The 22879-nt window shown below is 36.3% G+C and overlaps 1 protein-coding gene across 8 annotated transcripts in view; it reads left to right on the top strand.

Moving 5' to 3' along the window:
- Nucleotides 1-22879, top strand: part of Sipa1l1 (signal induced proliferation associated 1 like 1) — a 364872-nt gene that overhangs the window by 170324 nt on the left and 171669 nt on the right. For all 8 annotated transcript variants that reach the window (XM_071607707.1, XM_071607706.1, XM_071607705.1 and 5 more), the window contains one exon: nt 13233-13295. The gene's annotated coding sequence lies outside the window, so the exon portion shown is untranslated. The remainder of the gene's footprint in view (nt 1-13232; nt 13296-22879) is intronic.

Here is a 22879-nt window from a genome sequence, read left to right as displayed (position 1 = left end):
CAACACCTAGGATTAGTGTTTTGTCTTTTCCTTCTTGTGCTGGGGATTGAACCCAGAACCTGGCACATGCTAAGCACTCCCTCTATCACCGAGTATTTGATTAAGTAACTGAGTACTGAAGTCTCACCAAGTTAACACATAAAACTATTCATCATACCCAGTGCTGGCTTAACTATGTAATTATATGTAACATATAGAGTTTAGATACTGATGCCAATGTCATCAAGCACCCCAAAACAGCTCTATGCTGGTGATGATATAGCATATATGTGGTCTCTGTGTGTTTATCCAGTTTGCCTGAGAAGGCCATCCTCCTCTATTTTGATTAGTTAAATAGGACAGTTACAATTTGAGCCTGTTTCCTTGATATTTATTTTTAGTGAGAAGAGCTGTTTATTGGCTGAATTTCAAGAATTTTATAAAGAACTTGATTATTTAGAATTCAGGCCAAATGCACAGTTGTTACTGTAGAGAGGAAAGCAAACATTGCATTCTGATTTATTCAGTATGCTCTGAAGGAAAGAATGGAGAATTCATGTAGCACAATTATGGCTTAATAAATTCAATGGCTGTTAGGCGGATACACTTAGTACATGCCCTTGAGAATGAAAACTAATGGTTTGCTGAAATATCTCTCTAGTGTATTCTGTAGCAGTTCATTTCTTCTGTTAACCTGTATAATTGCTTCTTATATAAGTAAAGATGTCACCTCTGCTTAAAATGAAAATCTCTTCTATGGGTTATGGAATTGCTCTTTTTGCAATAGTGCTGTTAGAAAGCAAACAAAATGAATTAGAGCTGAATCAGCTAGAACTGTCACTTGATGTCTCTATGTAACTTACCATCTGTTTTAAAGATTTTGTACATACTGTTACCATATAAAATATGGTCCATAGTAGTCTAAATTCTAAACACTGTTATATAACATTTAAGACCAAGAAATATAGTATCTTTGGTACCAAATTGCAATATATGGCTCATAATTTTTTTTTCAAATTGTTAAATTCAAATGGCATGAAGAACATTGCTTTGAGGGTGGTGACTAAGCTTCTAGGTACTTTTCTCTAACTGTGGCAGTGCCAGATCAGCAAATGGTGACCCTAGTGCTGAGCCTTCTGCTTGCAAGAGGTTATTTTTTTGTTTGTATGTTTTAAGTCCAGTTATATTGATCCAAAAAGCTTAATTTTTTGGTCAAAAGTTATACTTTTATAACATATACATAGTAAATGTTTTATATATGTATAGTATATTTGAACAAATTGATAGTCCAGTTGGTATGAGCCTCAGGGAAGTAATCCATCTGTCCCTGCAGCTCACAAAACAGACATTTTATATATATATATATATATATATATATATATATATATATATATATATATATGTGTGTGTGTGTGTGTGTATTTTTTTTGCATTTTCTTTATATACATAATTTTTTATTTTCCTTTTGAAAAACCACACAGTATGGATGATACCTTCTCAAATGTTTTAACTGGACTTTGTGAATTTCAGACCTTCAATAAATAACAAATGAGATCTGCTGCTTTGTTTTGTATTTTCCCTGGCTTGATATTGTATCCAAAGCTATGGGGAGCTCTTGGTGGACTTAATAGTATATCTTAAAAACATTTAGTACTAAGTATTAAAAACATTTCAATACTAAGTTTTAAAAACATTTTAATACTTAGTACTTGGTAGACTTAATAGTATATCTTAAAAACATTTTAACTTAGTGGAAAGTTTTTAATGGCTATTAAGTTATAGTGACCTAGCCTTCATTAAGCTCACAATCTAATTTTAAACATTTTTTAAAAATTAAGTTACAACTAATTTCTTTCTGAAAAAATATCCAGGGACATTGTCCCCTTAAATTCTTCAATTTGATACATTTAGCTTCATAGTGCACTGACTTTGTTTCTGATTTTACTTTTGGAAATTGTGTTGTTTGCAGCTTTCTGGGTTATGAACAATTTGTACATGTCTCTTAGTGTAATTTATTTAAACATAAATTTAGGACTAAAATTGTTGGATGGTAGGATGTGCCTCTGCTTCACTGCTTTCCAAAGTGATTGTACCAGGGTGTATTTCCACTAGAGCACCTGAGAATTTTCATTGCTTCACAGCTTTGTCATTGACATTAGCTAACTTTAAATTTAGTCAAACAAGCAGGTGTGTAAAGCTGCATTTTATTTATATTTCCCTAATTCCTAAAGACACTCTACATCATATCCTGTATTTAAGGACTTTTTGTGTTTCAGTCAGCTTTTTCACTACTGTGATTAAAGGACCTGACCTACACAATTGTAGAGGAGAAAAGGTTTATTCAGGGTCTCCCATTTTCAGAGGTCTCCATCCATAGACAGCAGGCTCCATTCCTCAAGGCTCAAAGTGAGGCTGAACATCATGGCAAAAGAGTGTGGCAGAGGGAAGCAGCTCACATGATGTTTAGGAAGGAGAGAGAGAGAGACACACACACACACTGACTCTCTCCATTTGCCAGATATAAATATATACCCCATAGCCACACCCCCAAAAAAACCACTTCCTCCAGTCACACCCCACCTGCCTCCAGTTACCACTCAGTTAATCCCATCAGGAATTAAACCACTGAAGGCTATAAACAGATTATTTCTCTTCTTCCAAACCTTCTTGCATTGTCTCATATGTGAGCTTTTGGGAGACATCTCACATCCAAACCATAACATTTGTGTTTTCTTTTCTAACTTTCTCTATTTTTCTCTTGGGATGTTTATCTTTCTTATATACATGTAAGAGTTATGTATTCTGGATACTCATTTTTTGTTGGGGATATGTTTTCTAATTTGTTGCATATCATTTTATGGTGTCCTTTACTGTAATGTAGAATGAATTTATTATTTGTCTTTACAGTTTCCTTTCATATCGTTAACCTTTTATGAAGCCATAGTTGCATTTTTATTTTCAACTGAAAGTTTTATAATTTTGCCTTTTACATGCAAACATTCAATTAAATTGGAATTTTTACAGAAAATGAAATTGAAACCTAAGTTTAGCTTTCCTACCACGTGTGTGTGTGTGTGTGTGTGTGTGTGTAAGTATCATTATTACACAACCCAGTGTTTCTATGTAATGTGCAATTCTTGCTGTGTTATAATTGATAATTAGTAAGGCAAGTCCCCTCACTACTTTCTTTTTTTTTTTTTAATTTTTTATTGTTGGTTGTTCAAAACATTACAAATTTCTTGATATATCATATTTCACACTTTGATTCAAGTGGGTTATGAACTCCCATTTTTACCCCATGTACAGATTGCAGAATCACATCAGTTACACATCCATTGATTTACATGTTGCCATACTAGTATCTGTTGTATTCTGCTGCCTTTCCTATCCTCTACTATCCCCCCTCCCCTCCCCTCCCCTCCCCTCCCCTCTTCTCTCTCTACCCCCTCTACTGTCATTCATTTCTCCCCCTTGTATTATTTCCCCCTTTCCCCTCACTTCCTCTTGTATGTAATTTTGTATAACCCTGAGGGTCTCCTTCCATTTCCATGCAATTTCCTGTCTCTCTCCTTTTCCTCTCATCCCTGTTTAATGTTAATCTTCTTCTCATGCTCTTCGTCCCTACTCTGTTCTTGGTTACTCTCCTTATATCAAAGAAGACATTTGGCATTTGTTTTTTAGGGATTGGCTAGCTTCACTTAGCATAATCTGCTCTAATGCCATCCATTTCCCTGCAAATTCTATGATTTTGTCATTTTTTAATGCAGAGTAATACTCCATTGTGTATAAATGCCACATTTTTTTTATCCATTCATCTATTGAAGGGCATCTAGGTTGGTTCCACAGTCTTGCTATTGTGAATTGTGCTGCTATGAACATCGATGTAGCAGTATCCCTGTAGCATGCTCTTTTTAGGTCTTTAGGGAATAGACCGAGAAGGGGGATAGCTGGGTCAAATGATGGTTCCATTCCCAGCTTTCCAAGAAATCTCCATACTGCTTTCCAAATTGGCTGCACCAATTTGCAGTCCCACCAGCAATGTACAAGTGTACCCTTTTCCCCACATCCTTGCCAGCACTTGTTGTTGTTTGACTTCATAATGGCTGCCAATCTTACTGGAGTGAGATGGTATCTTAGGGTGGTTTTGATTTGCATTTCTCTGACAGCTAGAGATGGTGAGCATTTTTTCATGTACTTGTTGATTGACTGTATGTCCTCCTCTGAGAAGTGTCTGTTCAGGTCCTTGGCCCATTTGTTGATCCCCTCACTACTTTCTGAAGGAGACTCTTGAATCTTCTTAGGCTTTTGATTTTTCATGTATATTTTATACATAATCAGCTTATTGAGTCTCTTAAATAGTCCCGTGACTAGAGATGTAAATGTGTATGTGTGTGTGAATATGTGTTTGTGTGTACATATACCTGAAAATAGCCCCAATAGCAATGAACATATCTAGCATTTGGATCTTGACATATATAGATATGCTGTTGATGGACCTTTATTTTATTTATTTCATATTATATACAGTGCTGAGAATCAAACCCAGTGCCTCACACATGCTAGGCAAGTGCTCTACCACTGAGCCACCACCCCAGCCCTGGATCTTGACTTTTAAATACCATTCTCTAATAAAAGTAACCAGGTCTCCTTGGAGAAGTGACTGCTTCTAAGGGTAAAAGAGTACAAAAAAATGATGCCAGGCATAGTGGCACATGCCTGTAATCCCAGCAGCTTGGGAGGCTGATGCAAGAGGATCATGCATTCAAAGCCAGCCTTAACAACTTAGTGAGTTCCTAAGCAACTCATTGAGACCCGTCTCTAAAATAAAATACAAAATAGGGCTGAAGATGTGGCTCCGTGGAGTGCCCCTGGGTTCAATCCCGAGTCCAAAAAAGGAAAAAAAAAAAAGAACAAAATAAGGCTATAAAACATCTAGCTTTAGAAATGAAGGAAACAATTTTAAAATAGAGGGTCATGTCAAAATGAGCTATAAGCTATCTTGAAGGTGGCCAAATCTGGGAAGTTTGGGCTATCCAATACATAATGGTAGTAATCAACTATAGTAAACAATGATAGCAATGGATTATAACCTACTGAGTAAATGTATGGATAATGTAAATGTAAATATGAGTGGATGCATTAATTGAAAGCTTGATGAGAAACACAGTATTTGCATAGCTTCAACGTAACTCTGTATGAAACACTTATTAATTGCAAAGGGAAAAAGAGTTATAACTCTGTAGCAGAGAAGCCTAGTATATACCACCTTAATCAGAATGAATGTCATTAGTAATAACACAAAAATTGTGTGCCATCTGATAAGATGCAATGAGAAGTGCAGTGTCTTTCTGTGCTTTGCTCATTATACATTCTGTTTTAAAATAAATATTGTTTTGAGGTATGGCACACATACAGAAAGGTGTGTTGGTCATATGTGGATAGATCAGTGAATTTCAAAAATGATGGACTCATCTGTGAAGCCAGCTCCAAGATCAAGAAATCAAACACTGCCCTTAGTGAAGCCCCTGGTCTGATTCCTCCTAGTTATCTCAGCAATGGCTTTTGTCTGGTTTTGAGTTTTCTGTAAATGGAACTTAGTATATATTTTTGCATATGGGTTTTTTCTTTCAGCATTATATTTATCATATTGATTCATGTTCTTGCATATAGTGGTATTTTTTTTCTTTTATTCTATTGTGTGGGGTCCTTCAGTTATTTTTTCTTTCTGCGATGGATACACATTGCAATTGTTTCCAGTTTTTGACTATTAGGAATTAAACTGTTCTGAACTCCTTTGTTCATGTTGTAGAGGAGGAATATTACTTATTCTTACCAGTTGGTAGATTAATGGATGAGGCCACTGTAACAAAAATTAGATAAACAAGAGAAAAGCATGCAAATATGTTTAATATAGCACGTGACATGGGAGACTTCAGAAATGGAAGATTCAGAAAATACACAGGGACACAGAAAATACACAGTAGTCCACCACCATGCTAAATTTGATGATGAGTCAACAGTCCTGTAGAAGTTTAATGGGACAAAGAGGGTGTAATATAATTATAATAAACTAGCAGGAACTTGCAAGACCCATTTGTTCAGATTCTTCTATGTGTTCCTGTGCTTCAGAGATAAGGGCATTCCTTTCCTTGGGGTATAGGGAGAGCATCTCTGGAATGAGGGTCTTATGACCTACTGCAGGAAAAGGCCAGAGAGTTCTTTTTTATCTTGCTTCAGGGGAGAAGGGCAGGGCAGGAGAAGGACAGAACTTTTTGCTTCTGTAGTTTTCTTAAAATGCCCAGGTGCCATATTTTGTGGTAACTGAACTCCATTATGTCTTTTGCCACACTTAATTGCCCTATAATGTGGGCAGTATACCCAGGAGTAGAATTGCTGAGTTATGATATGTGCATATGCTCAACTTGAACAGATGCTACTGAGGTTTTTCAGCAGGGCCATAGTTACCACCCACCATAGGAATGAGAGAGTCCTATTTACTTCACATTCTTGCTGACATGATTTTGTTTTATTTTACTTTTTTTGGGTACCACAGATGGAACCCCAGGATGCTTATCCACCAGCCACACCCAAGCCCTTTTTATTTTGAGACAGGGTCTCACTAAATTGCTTAGGGCCTTGCTATGTTGCTGAAGCTGGCCTCAAACTTGGGATCCTTCTGCCTCAGCCTCCCGAGTCACTGGGATTACAGTAGTCCACCACCATACCTGGCTATGATTTTAAATTTTAGCCATTTCTTGTATTGTGCAGTGCTACCACATTGTGGTTTTGTGCATTTCTGATGATGGTGAGGCTGAGCATCATTCATTTGTTGTTCGCTGTTTATTTGGTTATCATCTTTTATGCTTCTTTCTTTGTTGTGGTGCTGGGGATGGAACCCAGGGCCTCAGGTGTGTTAAGCAGCACTTCACCACTGAGCCAGATCCCTAGCCCTTGCCATCTGTTATGCGGCACCATTTTTTTTTCCCCACCGTTATTCTTGCCTTTCAAGTTTTCCATCTGTGATCATTTTCCTGCTGCATAAAGGTCATCCCCTTTATAATTTAGTGTGTGTGAGTTGATGGTAAGCTCTAGGTTTTGTTTGCCTGGAAATGTTAATTGTTCTCAAAGAAATTGGCTCTAACTATAGAATGCAGAGTTGGTACTTATCTCTTTTAGTTCATTGAAAGTAATAATGCTCCTCCTTCCAGCTTCCATTGTTGCAGTTGAGAAATCAGCCATCACTTTAATTGGTTTTCATTTGTAGGTGATTCTCTGTTACTTTTTTTATTTTGGTGCTAGGGATTGAACCCAGGGCCTCACATATGACAGGCAAGGGTTCTACTCCTCTATTGCTTAAAAGATTGCTTTTTATTTGGTAGCCAGCAGTTTCATGCTTATATCTTTTGGTGGTGATTTTTCCCTTGCTAGTTATTTGTGGGCCTTCCTGAATTCAAGAATTGATGTCATCTGTACCAGTGAGTCTCTCCATTATCTTCTCATACTTGCTTTAGGTGAATGTTAGCCCTGTGGCTCAGACCCTTCTACTCTTTTTATTATTACATTTCCCCATCTGTTTGGGAAGCATCCTGGATACTTTTTTTTTTTTAAATCCAGCTGTCTTCCTTTTCATTTGTCCACTCTGCTTCTGTATCCAATCTGTAACTTATATACTTTATTTTTGAAACTTGCTTTATTTTCAGTTTCTAAATTTGTCTAGTTCTTTTTTAGTTCTTTTAATTTACAGTCCTCTATTCATATTTTCAAAGTTCATTTATACACATTTGAAAATGTATCTCTTTTTAGATGTAAAACTTTTATCAGTTTTAATATTTGGCATAGAGGAAAAAAAGGCCAGAGATCAGGTTTTGAATTAAGAAGATCATGACTCAGTCTGTCTGTCTGTCTCTTTCTCTTTTCGACTTTCCATTTTGAAGTAATATCAGGATTAAAAACAATTTACTTACCTTTACTAAATATTAATTTTAGTAAAATTACCAAGATCAGAAAATTAATGTTGATACAATATTGTTAACTAATTTCCACACTGCATTTGTGTTTTGTCAAATGTTCCAATCATGTTTTTTTTTTTTGGTCTAGACTATGGTCTGATCTAGAATCAAACATAGTAATATCTTATATTCTCCTTTAATAAGTGTTATTTGTCAATTAACGATCTATATCCACCATTTTTTTTTCACATTTAACAATTGAAATTTTCTTACAAGAAAGAACTTGGTCTTTTCTTTAATTTTTTTTGTGTATTTATTTATTTGTTTTTATCAGTATGTGCTATTTTATCCTAACAGTTATGATCTCAATATGATTTGCAATTTTATTTTTTAAATTGTCCCAGATTTGGCCCCTTCAGTTAACTAGGGTCCACTGTACTTTTGATGAGTCCCCATCTTTTTGGAGAATTTCCCTACTTTTTGGCACCATGTGATGTTCTGTACTCATTTGGTATGTTCATCTGGTTTGCACCCAGACAATTTCCTAAGTCTCTGTCACCCCCTTGCCTTTGCTCATTCTCTCTTCTGCCTAAGTAATCCAGGTCTGCGTGTTTTTTATTTGAGTGCTAAATGTGCTTATTGCTTCCAGGGTGTCTCATGTTTTCTTGGCTCTTCAGAAGACAGATCTAGGAAATGTGTGCATACATATTTTCATCTGTCTTTGTCCCTCTGTCTTAACATATTTAAAAACCACCAGTCACGGTGATAACTGATTCAAGTCTAACACCACAGAGTTCTTTACAGTCTTCCTTCATTCTTTGTTTTGTCCCTGTCCTTGGTGTTTATAGTCAAGACATATGTTTCCAAAGTGATCAGTTGTTTTCTTCTGAATTTCATCTTCATTGGTTATGTTATATGTTCCATTTTGGGATCCTCCCACATACTCATATACCTTAATTATTTCTCCTCCTCCTTTTTCCTCCCCTCCCTTTCCTTTCTTTCATGGTCTCATTATGTTGCTCAGTATGGTCTCTCAACTCCCTGGTTCATCTGATCCACTTGCCTTAGCCTCTCAAGTACTGGGGCTAAAGGCACATACCATGGTGCCTAGCAGTTATCTCCCCACTCATCCCATTGAACATTACCATGGTTCTAAATATTAAAACTATTAAAAAAAAAAAAGATATATTTGGAGTCATGCCATGCCTGGGCTATCTCTTGTATTCCATTCTCATTCCTGTAGTATCCTATGGCTCCATAATATTTGCCAGCTAAAATTCAAACTTTAGTGTGATTGGCAAGTTCCTCCATCTCAGTTGTAGCTTGTCCTTGTGCACCATATTCTGGCTGCCTCTGCTGTTTTGTTATTCCTGACATGGCCAACACAGTCACCCTCTTGCATTTGCACATTCTCTCTTCTGCCTGGAATGGTGTGTATCTGTTCTCCCTTTATATTGCCCATCTGTAATCATTCAAAACCCATTTCCATTCTGCTCTATGTGGGAAGACTCATCCTCTTCCCGGTTACATTTCATTCCTCCCACATTTAATAATTCTCTACTGTGAATTCACAGCTCCCATAGCACTTGTGCATGTTTTGTAATTTTTATGACATCTAATTTATGGATACAGAGGCTCATCAGCTTCTCTATTCCGTGAGCCCCTATAAGACTATCTTTGTATTTCCAACTTAGAGTCCAGTTTCTTGCATATGTCAATTATGCAGTATAGTGAACTGAAAAAGTTTTAAATTCTTGTCACGTATTTTCTTCTTTACTCCTCTTTTCTTTTCACTCATGATAAAAGCCCATTGTGATAAAAAGTAAATCCTTTTAATGTGATGCCTGTGGTCTTCTTGTCCCTGGCTTTTGCATAGTCTCTGCCTCTCCTAATGTATTTGCCTACCACTGTGGCAACTTAATGACTTCCTGTGACCCCTGAAAGTTATAATATCTGATTTAAATTTAAACATGGTAAAATTCAATTTATAGATATAGAAGTTGTTGAAAGCATGCAGACCTGGAATATCAAGACAATATTATCTGTCAGGGTTGCTTCTTTACTTGAAAAGCTAAAACTTTATGCCAATTTAATGCTACATTGGGAGAAAGTGTTGCACTGGAAATAAATCCCTTCCACAGTCTTTTAAGAACCTTAGTAAGCTTTGAGATTGTCGTTATTTTTTCTGAATGGCAAGTTGACTGACTTTCTAATTGTGTTTCTAAGCTGCTTATGCTACTTTCTATTCTGTATAGATTATTCAGCAGATTATGTTAAAATGCAGGACCTTATTCCTACAGATCTCTTCATCCACCCATCTGTCCTTTTCGTTCTCCCTTGATATTGTACCACCTGCTGCCACTCCTGTGTTTATTTTCTACAGTCCTACATGTAACTTGGAAAGAGGAGTTAGGTTGCAGTGCAGACATCACTCTGTGTCCTGTGGGGGAGGGTGTTCAGGATCCTGCTGTGAACACAAGACTTGCTGTGGCATCAGTGTTTGATGTGGAGGGACAGTGAGCTATGAGAAAGCATCCACTCCATAATGTGGCCCACATTCCTGAATTCTTTATGAAAATTATTCAGATTTTTTAAATTCAAAAGAAAGACAAATGAATTATAAATGAACATTTAGATGAATTTTCCCAAATTGAAGGTAACTATGAAAACTACCACTGAAATCCAGAGTCCAGTATTAATAGCCTGCTAGAAATCCCCCTTCTTCCTTCTCTCGGTCTGTATCTCTTTCCTCACACTACAAAGGTAGCTACTACTTAACATGGTTTTACCTATTTTTGAACTTTATGAAATGGAATCATATGGTACGGTCTCTTGTGTCTGGCTTCTTTGTTTCAACATGATGTTGATGAGACATAAAGTTCACTAGTAGTATATTGTTATGGTTCATTTACTTTCTTTGCCAGATAGCAGGCAACATGACAGCCTGTGAACTGTCAGTTTTTATAAATAAAGTTTTATTGGAACAGCCATACTATCTTATGGCTGCCTTTGTACTTCAAAGGTAGTCTGGGAAGATACCACAAAGAGCAGAGATCTTATGGCCCACAAAGCCTAAAATGTTTGCTCTCTAGCTCTTTATGGAAGAAGTTTGCTTATTCCTGTTAGGGTACTATTGCATCACATGAATATTCCAGTTTGTTACCAGTGTTTGGTTTTTTTACTACTATTTCTTTGAAAATTATTGTAAGTGCCTTATGGACCTGGGTATGTGCATTCCTAAGAGGCATTTACCCAGGATCACAGGGTATGCTTCTATGGTACTTTATTAGTACACTTTATTTGTCAAACAGTTTTCCAATTTATTCTCCCACTAGTAGTGTATGAGAATTGAATGATTCTACATCCTTGGACTTGATGATGTCAGATTATTAAGTTTAGATATTTTGGTGAATATGTAATTTTATCTCATTGTAGTCTTTTTGGTACCAGGGATTAAACTTGGATACTTATTAAGCACTGAGCCACATCCCCAGCCGTTTTTATTTTTGAGACAGGGTCTCGCCAAGTTGCTTACGGCCTATGTTGCCGAGGCTAGCTTTGAACTTGTGATCCTTCTGCCTCAGCCTCCTCAGCCACTGGGATTAATAGGCAAGTGCCACCATGCCTGGCTCATTGTAGTTTTAATTTGTATTTTGATGGTGATACATGAGGTTGACTACATTTTCATATGTTTATTACCTCTTTTGATATCCTGTTTTTGTTGCCTATCCTTATTTTTATTATTCTGTGGGAGTTCTTACTATATTATAAATGAGCTCTTTGTATATATACATTCTAAATATTTTCTCTTAAGCTTATAGCTTTCCTCTTTTGTGGCTGTTCAAACTTTAAAATATTTTTTAATGAAATATAGGTAGTGCAATAACATGGTCAAATCTCTCACGTACCAAGGGAGGTACAGTTATATAAGTATTTATAGGTAAACGGACAGTTATCCTCAGCCTTGTCAAGATACAACCATCACCAGGAAACACTACTTTCTTGAAGATTAGTTGAATTTTTGTGTTTGGGCCTGGGAATGTGGCTCAGTGAGTGCTTGCCTAACATTTACAAGACTCTGGGTTTGATGCCCAGTACATATGTATGGGCACCACCACCACTACCATCATCATCTTTTGTTTTTCAGTTACTTTTAATTGAGAATGTAGTTTGTTTTTTTTTTAAAATTTACTTTTTATTAAGAGATGAGGGTCTCAATATATTACTTATACTGACCTTGAACTTCTGGGCTCAAGTGATCCTCCTGCCTCTGTGATCCAGCCACTGTGCTGGATCCTGCTGTACTGTTATTTGTCCTGGGGTCTAGACAAGGGCAAAGTTCTCATATTTCACTTGTGAATATTAAAAGCAATGCCAGGGTCTCAAGAGACTTCCCTTGTATGGGTATGTTTGTTTAGCATTCCATGGTATGCTGAATATTCAAAGATTTTATGAAGTAAGATATCAGTGTCAAATACTTGAATCAAATATGTGCATTTTTAAATGCTGAGAACTATTTCCTTAGATCCTTGAGTTCAGAGATTTAGAAATTGAAGCTGATTTATCTAGCTTTAAGTTGCATTAGGTTGAAAAGGTTAATTGCATATTGTAGAAGGAAGATTGTGATTTTTTAAAATTTCCTTGTGTTTTTAAAATTATTTTAAAGTTGTTGATGGACCTTTATTTTATTCATTTATTTATAAATGGTACTGAGAATTGAACCCAGTGTCTCACACATTGAGGCAAGTGCTCTACCACTGAGCCACAATCCCAGCCATTTCCTTGTGTTTTATTTGAGGGTTTTAAAAATTTTTAATAACTACATGAAACTGACTATGGTGGCATATGTCCATATTCCCAGCTGTTGGGGAAGCTAAGGTGGGAGGATCTTGATTTTAAGGCCAACCTGTACAACTTAGTGAGATCCTGTCTCAAAAATAAATAAATAAACAAATGCTATGTGATATTTGAGGTTTACTTAATAATCTGTTTTTTTCCTTCTTTGATTTTTAGTTTTGTAGATAACCTTCCAGGCAATATCACTTGATTAATATAGATTCTGTTTTGTTTTTTGACAGTCACATCTATAATTGATGCTGGTGATCTTGACTTCATAATATTTAGAGATACTCTAATACTGCAGACATTGTCTCTCATGTCTAATTTAACTGCAGCTACATCTTTCAGAAAGGCTAGTTGGTCTCATGCAGAATAGAGTTAAAGCTTTTTGTCAAAGTTATGCAACCAGTATATCTTAGTGAAATATCTCATGTTCCTTAAAACTCTTTCCTTTCTTTTTTCCAGGTTATACATTATTGGTGTGGATGCAGTTGTCTTAAGTTTCTGTAGCCATGACACGTGAATACAGTAAGTATACTTGGGTACTTACAAAGTGTTCACTCTGTGTTTTAAATTTCTTCCTCTTACACTTTCTTCTTCCCTCCCAGGGCCTCACACATGCTAGGCAAATGTACTACCACGGAGCTTTACCCCCAGTCCCTGTGTTAAGTTTCTGAGTGGAGAAGTCGAAATAAAGAAACAATATTTTTTTAAAAATCAACTTTAAAAAAAAAATCTACTTTTCTCAAAGAAATCAATTAATTTGGTCATTTTTTTTTTAAATATTTATTTTTTAGTTGTAGTTGGACACAATACCTTTATTTTATTTGTTTATTTTTACGTAGTGCTGAGGATTGAATGCATGTACTAGGCAAGCATTCTACTGCTGAGCCACAACTCCAGCCCTGGTCATTTGTTTTTTTGAGTTTTTAGTTTTATATGCAAATATATAACAAGAGTGTTTTATTTTATGTTCTGGCACACATATTATTGCTCAGGCTATTCCTATAAGTGCCAAATAATTAAACAAATAAGCAAATACTATATGATGTTTGAGATGCACATGAGGATTATATCTATATCATGCATCCTGTCATTCTCTGTGATGGGTTAAAGAACGGGGTTAAAGAACGACTGCAGTTCAAGGGTGGACCCTGATAAGGGGCAGCTTTGACTCATTAACTCTGGTTACATCAGCTGATCTTGGGTGTTACCTGGTGGGGGTTGGTTTCCTGAATGGTCCTGTGATACTATTCTAGCCAGTGGGATCTCAGGGCAAGTTTGCCTGCAACTTCTGGCAAAGTTCTTCTCATATTTATGGTAGATCTACAGGAAGATACTGCCTCTTTCTTCTGGATGTTGTGTGCTGTTGCAAGGTCTGGCATGGCTTTAACCTTCTGGCCTCCAGCCTGAGCAAGAAGCCACACACAGGGTGGAGGACAGGGTCCAGAATCACTGGGAAGCCTGCGCTTTCTCAGGATGTCCAAGTTTTTGAGCCAATATATTTCCTTTTTGTTTAAGCCAGTTTGAGTTGAGAGCCAAAACATCCGAAGTGATTCACTTAATCTCCATTTTATTTTTAGTAATCCATTAGTTTCTCCCTAGGGAATGTGGGAGTAATTGCAAAGTGAGGCAAAATAATACCATTAAATTAAACTGGCACAGCGTGTTGGTGTTGACTGGCATCTTCTTCATGCTTAACAGTTAGCAGGTAGTGATTTAGTGTTCAGAGACATGAGAATAAAATACATCATTTTTAGGTTCTCTCTTGTTTCTCCTCAGAAGGTCTTGTGTCTTCTCAGTTCTCTGGGCTACGAATACTGAGAAAGGTCTTGGACCGCAAGCATAGAACCATCACCTCAGAAACTGCATGTTTGGCACTGCAGACCTAGTCTCTGTGTTTTCTTAGAACAATCTATACTCACTTCTAATTCCTAATTTATTTTTGTTCTTCAAAAATTAATAGGAATATCTCAAACATAAAACTTATATAAGGAACAACATAACAAATATCCATATATACCTTCCTCCCAACACACTAGAGAAATTGAAAGTTTGCCAATTCTGCTGAAGGATTGAAAACTTAGGTGGTCTGCCTTAACAATAGTTCCCTTTCTCTCCCCACTAGGAGCCACTTTCCTGGTTTTAGTCTTTATTATTCTCATGCATTCTTGTGCTTATATTACATGTATTTTTGATTTTTGATGCTTTTTAGTATCAGGTATAAGTAGATGCTATGTGCATATGTTGTTAAGATCAAAGGGAGTTTAGAGTAAATTCAGGGTCACTGAAAGAGGCTCTACGTTTCTTAGACAAAGATCTGTTATTAAGTATCCCAGTGATCTATATAAAATGTTTTAGATTTCAAATGTTTGATGAATTTAAATCAATATGCTGACAGCTTTTCATCTTACTTGCTGGTACTTTCTGGGCTGCTTAGTCTGGTACTCATTTCATTTTCAGCACCCACTTCTGCATTCTGTGTAGGTTTGGAATGTATGGGATACTTTTAGACCAACCTGTCATCAATGAGCTTTTCAGAGTGTTGATTGCTGTTGCCTTTAAATAGCTTTGTTTATCCTGTGTACAGAATGCATATTTTTGGTAAATTTAATGATGAATCCATTTAATACATCTTTTTTTTTGTATTATGACATTCAGCTACCAGGACTGTAGAACTTAGTTCTGTGCTAAATTTGCCAGTTCGTTTTTCTGTTACTTGTATTGGTGGCAGTGGTTACATTGGAAACACCACTCCTGTGAACTGACTGAAGTTGAACCTTGAAACTGTGCCTGGTCCTGGGAGCCTTCTCAGAAGTCTTTGATGTACCCTTATTTCCTCTGTGACCCAATATTGAATCTTAGAGATTATGTTGTGTCATTCTTGTCTGAAATGTATCTAAAGGCATTTAACTTCTGCATTCAAAACACTCATTCTTTTACTGTTGGAGGATTTATATTACCCTTTGTTCTTGTTTGGAATGTTGCCCACAGGAAACTAAACGGTCAGTTCCTTCAGAAATTGTTAATTCTTTCAACTTGAAAGCATAGTTACCGATAAAGTGTTAAGAAAGAGTTAAGGCAATTGAGAGTATTTCCAGTTTCTCCATGGTATTGTTTTGTTGTTGTTTAAATGTTTAACATTTGAGAGAAAATAAAAAAAATCTCAAGATTTTTTTCTTCTTAATTCATATATATCAGATTTTGGGTTATGTGCCTTTTCTCCTGCATGTTGTTATTGTTGTTAAAATAATGGATTCTTTTAAAATTTTTATTTAAATGTAACTGTCTGTAGCTTTTTTTCCCATATTGTGGATGCAGAATCTTAAATTAAAATGTTGTCCATATTAGATTTTTAGCTCCCAAATGGAAACACCCAATCTGTGAGACCCCGGTGAAAGGACTACTAAATCTCTAGCATTGGGTGGCAATGTGCTGTGTGCAAAATAGACATCAAGTCAGATAGAGGCAAGACACTTAAGTTACAATCTTTTAGTGTGCCTTATGTCCATTTTCTTATTTAAAAAACTTCAAAGTTGGGCTGGGGTTGTGGCTCAGTGGTAGAGCACTTGCATAGCACTCTTGAGGCACTGGGTTTGATCCCCAGTACTACATAAAACTAAATAAACAAAGCTATTGTGTCCATCTACAACTAAAAATATTTTTAAAACTTACAGTTTTTAAGGGAAAAAAGCCTATTGAACATTTTCTTAGAAAAATCAGTTCAGTTCATTGCTCTTACTCTATTTTTGTTTCCTGTACCATGGTGTCTTCCTTTTTTTTTTTTTTTTAACCTCACAATGAAGCACTGCCTTTTATAGGGATGACCTCTTGGACTGAGTGCGCTTCTAGACAGTGACTCAGATCTGTAATTAGGTCCTGCTCTCCTCCCCCTTGTTGATTTGAAAGCATTGACCATAGACCATTTAGTCTGGGAAAGCAATACATGAATCATCTGAATTGGCGCAAATTATCTGGAATGCTTTCTGCCTTTTATTCTGTCATTGAGAGAATTGGAAAAGGAGACTTATTCTTTTGAGCTTAAAGTAGTATAGAAGGTAAACATACACTAGTGAAAGTAGATTTCTTCCCCAGATAGAATAAAAAGCAGTAAAATATTTGATGTTTATAAGCTGCTCTGATTTCCCAGGTCTTTTAGATGATTCTTGCATGTTTTATACTCTTTCCTCCATGAGGAGTGGGAACGTTGCCTATCTCCCAGCTCCTGTCTAGTGCCCTCTATACCTGTCTGAAGCCAGATATGGGGCTGCCTTGCCACCTGGAGCTGGTCTGACCCTCCTCCCACAACTGAGGCAGCACTTGTGTGTGTCTGTTTTGCTTCCTTTTGACATTACATTCATTAGTATCTCTCATATTTCTTATTTTTTTCCTTTGCTTTCTCAAAATGATGGGTCCACATACTTATCAAGACCTATTAGTGAAGTGAATGAAAGTCATTTTTGTGTGTGTTCACTAATAAATTGAAAGTGTTTTATTTATATATTTTAGAAGGTCAAGAATTTTATTTGTTTCAAATTTTTCTGTAGCAAATCTTTGAAATGATCATATCCATTCTAAGGTTGAAGGTATTGATAAGTCACTCAGGGATTGGGATAAAGTAAAGGCTTTTTCTAGATAGTAGGGAGAGTAAGCCTTTTAATTAGTTCTTTTCTTCGGATGTATTAAAGGTTTTCCCCAATACTTATTATCTCTTACTGTGTCTACTCTGAAGAGAAAAGTATAAGCAGATTTATCTATTCAGTTGATAAAAAACAAATGAATTTCCAACATGTAATCAGAGTTGACTTTTTAGTATGTGGATAAATCTTCATTTTCATGTAGGAATATATGTGGGTGGGCATCTCAGAGGAATGCATCTTTTGGCAGGGAGCAGAAATGAGCCATAGCTGGCTGTGTAATTTTGTGTTTTGTGGGCATAACTGCTGTCCTGTGATGTGGGAGTATGTGCAATACCCTGAGTTAAGTTGTCTTTGTTAGTCCAGAGCATTGCTGTTTGTTAGACTTTGTTCCACTTGTTCTGGACTCTGTGAATATAAGATATTCAAATTATGAAATTATTGTTAGCATCTGCTAAGTTAAAAGACTTTGCATTGAGTTTCTAATAAACTGGCAAAATAATTTTTTTCTCAGTGAATATGCTTGATAAGATTCCTTATTAGTTAGGTAGGTAAGATCTTTTGCCAAGAGTGTGGTAGCTCACCCCTGTAATCCCAGCAACTCCTGAAGCTGAGGCAGGAACATTGCTAGTTTGATGACAACCTGGGCAAATTATTGAGATCCTGACTCAAAATAAAAAATAAAAAGAACTGGGGATGTAGTTCAGTGGTAGAGCACCCCTGAGCTCCATCCCCAGTACTGGAAAAACAAAACAACTTTTCTCTAATAGAAATCATAAGACCTTTATATTAGGGATTTAGGCTGCATAAGAGCTTATTCACTAAAAACTGTGACTCTTTTTGTCATATGAACTTGTATAGTGCCCAGTTAACCTTTCACTTAACTCTTCCATTGCAATTAGGAGCCACAGGGCCACATGTCACTACCAAAACCAAACCACCTAAACTTGCTACCGTGAGTTTGCATGTTGGGTTAATAATTGGGTCATTGGCCAACATACAACAGAAACACGTGAAATGTTTGCCTGTAGTGGGGATTTAACTTCACTGCATAGTGTCTAGGTTACTTGGGTAAATTATTTCTGCATGGCAGTGGATATCTCTTGTTAATGGGTATGGTGACTGCAAGACTTCAGTCAAGAATTCCAAAATTTTTAATGGGTAGAAAAATATCTAAGGGAGTTTAATGTTTGATCAAATCTTATTCCTGCCAGTAACAGATGCCTTCTCAATTTTCTGAATGAATGCTAATCCCTGATTAAAGCTTCCTATTCTCATTTTTAAGAATTTCCTTCCCAGACCAATTAAATAGAATTACTTTGGTCTCTGGAGTTTGGTGTCCTCTCTGTAATATGGAAAGCCCCCTACTAAACAGTGTGAGCAGATAGACCATCTGTCTCTATTTTGTCTGAATATTTGGCCTCATTCCTAAAATTTGATGATATTCCCATTATATTATGACTACTCTGTGGTCTCATTTTAAAGATGGAGAAACCAGTGTCTGTCCATCTATTCTGCATATGTATAAAGTCTGTTGGCTGTAAAGATTCAGACCATGGCTCAGCATTCGTTGTTGTTATAATTTGATTCTTTAATTGTACTTTGATGAGCATTTGGAATAACATCTATTCAGTTATATTTATTCAAAGCATTGAGGAAATTTCAGTTAACACTCTGATTTCAGCAAATTTTAAGATTAATTTTTACAAAAATGATGCATGCTTGTAAAAAATGTAGGAAATGCAGATACAACACAGTGAAAATGAAAAACATGTATAATTTTTCCATCAGAAATAGCCATTATTAACTCTGGCTAATGCATGCTCATAGAACACAAAGCATATCATTAAAAGGTATGTGTAGGGGGCACACCAATTATTAATAAAGGGCTGGCTGGAGGCAATGGCAGCTAGAGACTCTTAAATAACTGTATAAGGAATGTTTTAATCTTAGTATCTTCAGAACTGCAAGCATGTTCTTCCTACTGGCTGTAACATTTGTTATCATAGGATAAAGTGTCTTCCAAATAAGAAATTGGGCTCTGCATTATGCTAGCTAACTTTTGTTGTCATTGATATTTTTAGGGAAAGATGTTCTATTGCAGGGTACATTTCTCTGTGTAAATGTGAAGTTTGTTTTTGTTTTTCTAAGTGAAGACATCACACAAAATAAGCAACCATGTAAAAAGAGGAGAATAACATAGTTTTTTAAAAAAGTCCTCTGCTCCCATGATACATAGCAGAGAAAAGTCAAGTCACCAAAGTCACCTAACTATCAAGGGATAATTGGATGTCATGGTACCCCTTAGATTTTAAAAGTTTTTTCTAATATGGTATATCTATCCCTTGCACCATTCTATCCAATGTGCTACTTCTCCTTGGTGCTTCCTCCTCTTGTCCTGTTAAAGCTTCAGGTAACTTAACAATGCTTCATTGTAAAACTCTTGAATTCTACACTAGCTCATCTATTCCACTAGCATTCTGTCATGCTTCAATTTGTGACAGTTTCTGTTATTGTCTGGTTTTCAAATCATCCCATTGCAAACATTCATGTTAGCAACAGACATCCCCTTGATCGGAAAGTATTTGTCCTTAGTGGTGTTTTGATAGTTTTTGAACATTTGTTTGCTGACCTCCTTCTCTGATACTGAAAATAACTTGGTATGCCACAGCCCTCTTAACTTCCAGTGGGCTTCTTTTAAGTGTCTGAGGCATTCTCCATGAGCAGTGATGCACTTCAACCAGTTGGCCAGTAATGACCCCTGCAGTTTCTGGTCCTGAAGCCATTGTGGTGTAAACAGAGAAAATGATGAGGGCTTTGTCTCTGCCCTCTCTTCCAAGTAAAGAGTGCACAAATTGTTTTAAAGGAAGTCTGCATTTTGTGGTGTCACTCAGATTCAGAGCCATATTCATTTAGATTTTAGCCTGGAATTTTTTTGGAAACTCCACCCTTCGAAGAAAGCAAAGATTTTTAAAAGAATGTGTTTCAGCAGCTGTTAATGTTAGTAAGAACATAGCACTAACTTTGAAGATTCTTTGCTGTTTGCTGTTTGCTGGGGTTCACTTTTGAAATTGCTGTCTTTTCCACTGACAGAGTGATTTAAATTGCATCAGGCAAATATTGCTAAGTTTTAAATTATTTTTATAACATTATTGGAAAATGCTTAAATTTTGAGTCACTGGTGTTAATAATGTGTTTAGTTCTAAGCACCAAATGGAGATCTTAGCATTAAATGGTTGAAGAAAGCAATTTTTTGTTTTCAAAATATTATTGTTAATTAATAGTAATTATATCTTTCATGCCTATTTTTCTGCATGTGTGACTTCCAGAGAAATAAAGGTTTTGTATGATCATGTTCAATAGTTTTGAACTCTTGTTATTTTATCAGTGTATTGATTGGTTTTGTTGTACAGCCTGTTGTTATTTTATTTCAGTTAACTATTCTGAACCCTAACAGTAGCTGCTTTAAATTAAGGACCCTGACCATCCTTTTCCTTTGCTGATTGCAGAAGTTTGGCCTTCTAAGTGAAGAATAGAAGTTAGACCAAGTTCAAAGAATGAAGTGGTGGAAGGAACCTGGAAAGAACAGAGAAAAGCTTTTGTTCATGGGAAGAATTTATAGCCTAAAAAAGTAATAGCTGTCATTATTGCTCCTTTAAGTGTGTTTATGGTGACCTGAGTCTCACCAGATGGATACTTTTCTGATCAAGGTCTGAGGGTGGCTTTTGAACAGTAGACCGCTTGTCAGTGTTTGACTTTTTTCACAGTAGATTCTTGGTTAATAGAAAGTTTGAATGAATTGCTTGCTGGCTTCTTAACTGCAGAAAAATATAGGGCCCATGCTTTCTTAAAAATAATTTCCTATCCAATAAACCCCACCTTGATTAATTCTGTGAGGAAACTATGAGATAAATAAGCTGAGCTGAAAAACAACAACAACAACAACAACAACAACAAAACAAAACCCAAAACTCTTCTTCCTTACTATTTACATTAGGATGTCTCTAGAAGAGTAAGAAATTATTTTCTATAAAGATTTCAAGATTAGAGTTTGACGAGTTGGTATAGCTATTAGGTTTTTTTGGTCTTCCGTGAATTGATTGAATTAAATTTTGTTGTGAAATTGCCACATTCTTTGAGATTTTTGGAATCATCTAGAGGTGAAACCACAGCTTAGAATAATTACTGTAGGAATAATCCTCTCACCTGGCACAGAGGGCCATCATCCTTGCAAGGAAGGTAGTTGAACCTGTGAAGTTTGGCAGGACAGGGCCTGGATTCCTGAGTGTTCTCTTCTGCCTTCTCTAATTTTCTACTTGAGATCTATCTGTCCTTAAGGCCAGGTCTCAGCTTCTTCATCAAGTTCTCTTTCTTTCTGGTATAGGTAAGGCAGGGTCATGGAGCTTTTTTGAAGCATTTGTGTCTGTTTTTTGGTTATTTTTGCACAACAGGACAGAATATACCTATCTGGAAGTTTCAGTGCTTGACAACCGAAAAAGAAAAAGAAAAGAAGGAAAGAAAATCTGGTTTCTTCAGCAGTTATGGTCCTTGTTTCTCAGGTCCTTTAACACTAGCTGCAGTCATGCTGTGTTGCTTTCAAATCTGGGAGAACACAGTAGTCTACAAAATAGCTTCTCAGCTATCATTTCTCATCTACTTCAGCATAAGAGAAGAGGTAACAATACTTATTTTGTTACTTTTTCCTCCAAGAGCAGAGGGCTTTGTTGTTTTTCGTGTCACCTTTGTAAGGCCATGTGGTCTTTTTGGAAAACATCTGTGCACAGCTTGCTTAGGGATGCTCTCTGCAGTCCTTCCCACTTTTTCAACAACGAGATAAGGAGTTTAAAAATGTTTGCAAGTGAACTATCCTGTGTCATACGGGATAGGGGCACTGTCATTACTGTTATTCTATGCCTGAGCTGCCCAGTGTCTGTCTTCTGTTTACTTCATAACCTCCCTCTGAAAACCAGCTATTCTTAACAATATTGCTTCCAGGGAATGATTTTTTTCTCGACTAGACCAGCTTTTACCTGCTTGGTCCTTTTACAAAGGAAAAGTATTTGACATTGAACAAATGTGTCATATATTACATGAAAATGAGTTGTTGGTATTCTCTAATATTTACAAACAGAAGAGTCTTTACCCTTCATTTTCAGCAGTAAGTTTCTGTTAGCAATGACCATGAAGTTCTTGACCAAAAGAAAAACAACTGGCTTTCGTAATGACTATTTCTGAGCATCTCAATCTAACTTCTTAGAGAGGGGACCATTTCTTTGAAAGATAGACTTGGCAGCTTTTGTTGAGCTTTTATGTAGAATAATGCCTATTATTTTGTGATTTAACTCTTGATCCTCAGGCTTTTCAGTGTGTACCTATTGATGTGAAGACTGTTCTTATGGAGAGATGTGTGACCAGAACCACAGGAAATAGAATTTGCAGGGAGAACTAAAGGAGGAAAGACGTTTCCATCCCCTT

The sequence above is a fragment of the Marmota flaviventris genome, chromosome 2, assembly GCF_047511675.1.
Source record: "Marmota flaviventris isolate mMarFla1 chromosome 2, mMarFla1.hap1, whole genome shotgun sequence".
In the NCBI taxonomy this organism is placed as follows: domain Eukaryota; kingdom Metazoa; phylum Chordata; class Mammalia; order Rodentia; family Sciuridae; genus Marmota; species Marmota flaviventris.
This window is presented reverse-complemented; position numbering and strand designations above follow the sequence as displayed.